Here is a 6,209-nt window from a genome sequence, read left to right on the forward strand (position 1 = left end):
TTATGGATTACTTTAGTTGCTGCTAAATTGATTACCTCGTATTTGTGTAATTTATTTGGAATATATTCGGTTCAAATTCATATACCCTCAAAATCCTTTCTCTCTTTCCATACAGGCATTCACACAAGCATACTGGTCATATAATTAGAATATCATCAAAAAAGTTGATTTATTTCACTGATTCCATTCAAAAAGTGGAACTTGTATATTATATGCATTTATTACACACAGACTGATATATTTCAAAGGTTTGTTTATTTTAATTTTGATGATTATAAGGAAAATCCCAAATTCAATATCTCAGAAAATTAGAATATTACTCAAGACCAATACAAAGAAAGGATTTTTAGAAATCTGGGTGAACTGAAAAGTATGAACATGAAAAATATAAGCATGTACAGCACTCAATACTTAGTTGGGACTCCTTTTGCCTGAATTTCTGCAGCAATGCGGCGTAGCATGGAGTCCATCAGTCTGTGGCACTGCTCAGGTGTTATGAGAGCCCAGGTTGCTCTGATATTGGCCTTCAGCTCTTCTGCATTGTTGGGTCAGGCTTATTGCATATATATTGATGTTGGACATAAATTTGTGAGATCTTTTTCTTGCTGTATGGCTGGCATCTGGTGAGACTCCTATTATTATATCGTTGAAATACATCTAATTTGCCTTTAAGATAAATCCTTCCATTATATTCTACATCTTATAAATAAATGAATAAAAATGTGTTAAAAATCGGGGTGATTATTTTCAGAACAGCCTACAAGATTAATTGTTAAGGAATATGTGTGAAACAATGTGATTTATTCAGAGCATTTCAGTTAGACTAGCTTATTTTCAGTACTAATTGTTTAACGTAACTTGAATTTGAGAGTCCATCTAATCTCTACGTTCTACATTCTTGTAGTGGGCAACAGTACAGGCCCAGTACAGTATGAGCCCCCAGTTTTCTTGAATGAAAGTATGGGTGTTTTTTGCTGATTGGCATGTGTGTAGTCTGATTATAAAAAGGTCATTGTGGTGTGCTTGTGATAATAAAATATCTCTGTTTTAGCCTCATTCCTCTGCATAGTGGAGAAGTCTCTGCCAAGCTTAATTTATCAACCAGCTGCCTATGATAAAAATAGCCCTCTAACTGCATGTAAATATTTTCTGATCTCTGTTCATTGTAAAGCAGTGTGCTTCTCTCTTTCTCATTATTTCGCACTTCTCATTTTTTTAAAATCCTTGTGTCTCTTTGCATGTAGACTCTGTATTGGCAAAATTGCAACCACTCAGAGACAGTTCTACATTCATAGTGCACAGCTGCAGTCTAAATGAACCACCACTGCTCAGCTCAACAAAATGGTTACTGTTTAAGACATTAATGACATCCTACTTATTTGCTTTGCTGACAACCAGAGGTTGGCTAGGTTAATGAGGTTAGCCAGGTCTGCAGTTTAGCCAATAACATTGTTTTAACCATAACAAGCCAACTGGTGGGAGCAAAAATGGATAAAATGACTAACTGTTCAGTTTGTATTGGTGTAGAAACACATGCCCATCTTCTGAGTTATCCAATCACATAATATATAAACTCTAGAAACTGTTGTTTGTGAAATTCCCAGGAGGTTATTTCTGAAATATTCAAATCAGCCCATCTGGTACCAATGACTAATGCTGCAAAGAATGTCACAGAGTTGCACTGGCATAACCATATGCTTGGCTGATTAGATAAATGCATGAATGTGCAAGTGTACAGGTGTTCCTATTAATGTGGAAAATGTGTGGCGGCAACCTTTTTATGACATTTTGCCCAAAGTTGACATATCAATTTTTCATTTCAGGTAGTGTTGTGGTTGGCTTGGTCAATGCCACTGATACAGATTTGTCTCCAAATGTATTGCTATACTCTGTAGTGATCGGTGGAGGAGCAGGAGGACTAAGGATTATTTCCCACTTGGACCCTATACATAGAGGTGCTTTTCCTAATCATTATAATGTTAGATAGAAATTCCATCAAGGCACGGGTTCACAACCACAGTAAGTGTCCAATGAGTGTGATATTAATGAGTAAATAATGTTCAATACAATGAGCTCATCTTTGTTTGTCCACTTTCAACTTGTTATGAATATCACAGACGTTAATGATCAGCCCCCGGTGTGTGGACTCAGTAGCACAAACCTAGTAGTTCCAGTAGATAAGCGCTTAAAGACAACTGTCCACAGTTTCACTCTGTCCTGCACAGGCCTGTGACTCTCTACACACTTAATTTATGTACTCTGTCTTTTTTGGACCAAAAACAGTCAAGTGATACTCCAACAGTATGATGTGCTTTTATAACATACTTTCTTGGAGTCTGTCTCAGTGATCCATAAATAGTATACTATAAATTTTAGGTTTTATTTCTAAAATGTAACAACACTGGCTCATACAATAAACAATTCATACCACTTGCTGGCAGGATCTGCCTGAAGATTTCTATCAGCTTTTATAGGGCTCCTCTGGGTTAGTATGATTGTTATAAGATCTATGGCAAGGTTTTTTCTCAAGCCATCTTTAGGATTTGTAGAACTATCTTTTTACCACAACCACTGAAGGTTTTAAAACATTCAAGCCTCAAAAGCCAAGGAAAGTAGACCTTTAAAAAAAAGGTGAGCAGAAATTGCAAGAGTTTTGGGAGATAAGACAGGGTGAAGTCATGTACAAATGTGAGAAATTAAAGGTACTTTGACTCAGTCTGAAACAGGCAGTGAGAGTAATTAGTGAATGGAGCTCTTGGTGTAGGTCAAGGTTTAAAGCAACAGAATTTTTTATGTGCTGGAGAAATGCTAATAAAGAATGAACTACAGCAAACCATAGCATTTGTAAGCACTATTGCTGAATTAGTTTCCTACAGAGAAGCATGCAGTGCTTGCATAAATATTCATCTCTCTTGAATTTACAAGTGCTGTGGATCTAATAATTAAGTTGGGGAAAATCAATATAGTTTGAAAAAAAAAGTTAAATTTAACTATATAAAAAAGAGTAAAGCCTATAAGTATTGTAGAAAGGTTTGCATTCACCCCTGCTGTAAAACCTGTACCTATTATCCACTATGGTGTTTTCTAACAAGTGTAGCAGGGGGGAAAAGTCATTTCAGCAAGAAAAAAGTAACAAGAAAAAATGTGAACAGCAGAATATAGAGGGACTTATATATATGGTGAAAAGGGTGTGATGGTGTGAAGGAGCTGCAGAGTATTTATGTTTTACCATGGTTATATAGGTGTGGTATGATAACCAATCCATGAAACATGCTAGAAATACCAATAGAGGAAGTAGAAAAGAAAGAATGTCAGGCTTTACTCTACAAAAGGCTGAACTGAAATCTATGTCATACAGCTCATGATTAAGAGCTGATCTTTTTATGTGTGTGTATTTTCAGCCCAGAATCAGAAGAATACCTTTCAAAACAGGTGACTAGTATGTGTGATTTGTCTTTGCTCTGTGATGTTTTCTTCGCCTGCTTAAGTACATGCTCCTGCAAGTATTTCTCTAATGAATAGTAACTGCACATGAATATACAGTATGTCAAAGTGGAACTGTGAGAACACTATTTAATTCTTGCTACATTAATATAATTAACTAACACTTTGTTATATGTAACTAATTCTATATTGTAGTTAATGTTTTCTATATTATATATGCATATATACTGTACAGGACAAAAGTTTACACACCCTTACAACAAAATATAGTATTTTATGTAATGTAGTCCACAGAAGATAATGATTCTTAAATCCAATAGCTTGTCCCCTATAAAACCTTTGCCTGTATATATATCTGCCTCCAAAATTTTTCAGCTAAAAAGCTTTTCTGTTTGCTCTGTTGTAATATTCTTTAGTCTTCCTGACATCTTTGTTCTACAAATTTGCTTCTAAATCTATTTTTTTCTAATCTACTGCTGGAAGTGTAGATTATACCAAATGCCAACGTTAAAGGTAAAATGAAGATTTTTTTTCATACCATTCAACAAACATATGTGATGCAAACTTTGTTATAGTGTATAACAGTGTAATAGTATAATATGGAAAAAGCCTAAAACTATACACTGTTCATAAAGAGCTTGTTACAATATAAATGGAAATCATTTATACATCTAGCGTGCACTGATAAATATTATTTTAGGTTCACACTAACAGCATTTTAGCCAATAAACATACAAAACTGACATACAATAACTATTTCTTTCTGTGCTCATGGATGTAATATTACATTCTTACGTAGAAGGTCCATAAATCAACACAACAGATACTTTAAATCTTTAAAACTTTAATGCCTCCGCATCTCCAAAACAATTAAGGAACATGTTTTCTAACTCTTTCTTATAAATTCCCTGAATATTTCTAGAGTCAAGGAGGGTGTATGAGTACAATAGTAAATTATGTGGTCGACGTTTGGAAGGATGCCATCATTATATGCCATTCTACCACCAGTCTAGCACTCTGGTCATCTCAGACAAGACAGTTATTGCACAGTTATCACCAAGATCTGGCTAGCAAGAGCACAGTCACATACTGTAATAAATTAAAAGATATGTATATGGTAAGCTTGACCTTCAGAAATACTGGAAACCAAATTTCCACAAAGCATTTGAGGTGTTCAAATAAAATCCTAATCTTAAATTAATAATATAATAATCATAAACAAAACATTTATGTGGTATATGAAAGATCTTAACATTAAGCTCTCATTGAGCCTTTATTGGCAAAACACAACTGGTGTAAATATTAATGTAATAATATGTGTTTTGCTAAATATACATTTATGTGCTCAGTTATGAGCCGCAGATGGCGGTCTTGTCTAAATTTTTTTATTTTTCTAGTAAACTGTCCTTAAACGAAACGGTCCTGCAATAATAAATACAGTGTTTAATTTATTTATATAAGTGATAGAACCAGTGTTATGACTGTTCGACTGTCACATCTTCTCTCTCTCTCTCTCTCTCTCTCTCTCTCTCTCTCTCTCTCTCTCTCTCTCTCTCTCTCTCTCTCTCTCTCTCTCTCTCTATTATACACACAGAGACACACACACACAGACACACACACACACTGGTGCTGAGTCAGAAAGCCTGCTCTTGCTGGAAAACATTCTCATAGCACTAATGTGACTGCTCGGGCCCCAGGCTTGAAGTCCTGACATTTGCATTATTGTATTTTGTTTCTCCTATATTTCATCAGCCCTGAAATGTCTGGGGAAGGTTTTCCACTTGTATGCACTTAACTCACATTGACTTAAATATGATGCCGTGATACACTGTACATCAAATAGATTCATAATCCACCGTTTTGCAACAAGACAAATCTAATTTGTATAGATTGCTGTCTCAAAATAACACACAGTCTGTGTAAGGTTTTACATACTCCATACACACAGAACAACTCTAAAATTCTAGACCAAATTCAGTTTACAATCTGCAATTATGAGCAAGTTGATTAAATACACAGTGTGAAAATCAGGACTCATGGCAATATCTAGAACTTTTTTATATGGAGTGGCAAAGGAGTATGATTGCAGGGTGATAATCCTTTACCACTCCATATAAAAAAGTTCTGGTCATCTTTATTATATCCATAGAAGCCTCTGTATATTCAAGATTAATGTTCAAATTAGACATTGCCTTGGTCAACATCTATCTCTTAATGTACTATATACTACAAAGTAATATATATATATATATATATATATATATATATATATATATATATATATATATATATATATATATATATAGATATAGATATTAGTATATATATATATATATATATATATATATATATATATATATATATATATATATAGATATTAGTATTATATATATGTATATATATATATATATATATATATATATATATATATATATATATATATATATATAGACAGATAGATATTAGTATATTACCTTTATCTATAATAAAGGCTATTGTTCAAGTGGTATTGGCTGTTTAAGCATAATAAATAGGAAGTTCAATTCAAGTTTATTTGTATAGCGCTTTTACAATAGACATTGTCTCAAAGCAGCTTTACAGAACATAAACATAGAGCAGAAGGTAAACAACAAGTCTTTATTTGTCACATAAACATTACAGCTCTGTGAAATTATTTTCTTTGCAAATCAGTGCACAGAAGTCAGACTACCAGGAGGGTTGGGCCTTGCATTGGGACAGGTTGAATTATGAGGTCAATCCTGAGC

This window comes from Tachysurus fulvidraco, chromosome 10 (assembly GCF_022655615.1).
Source record: "Tachysurus fulvidraco isolate hzauxx_2018 chromosome 10, HZAU_PFXX_2.0, whole genome shotgun sequence".
In the NCBI taxonomy this organism is placed as follows: Eukaryota; Metazoa; Chordata; class Actinopteri; order Siluriformes; family Bagridae; genus Tachysurus; species Tachysurus fulvidraco.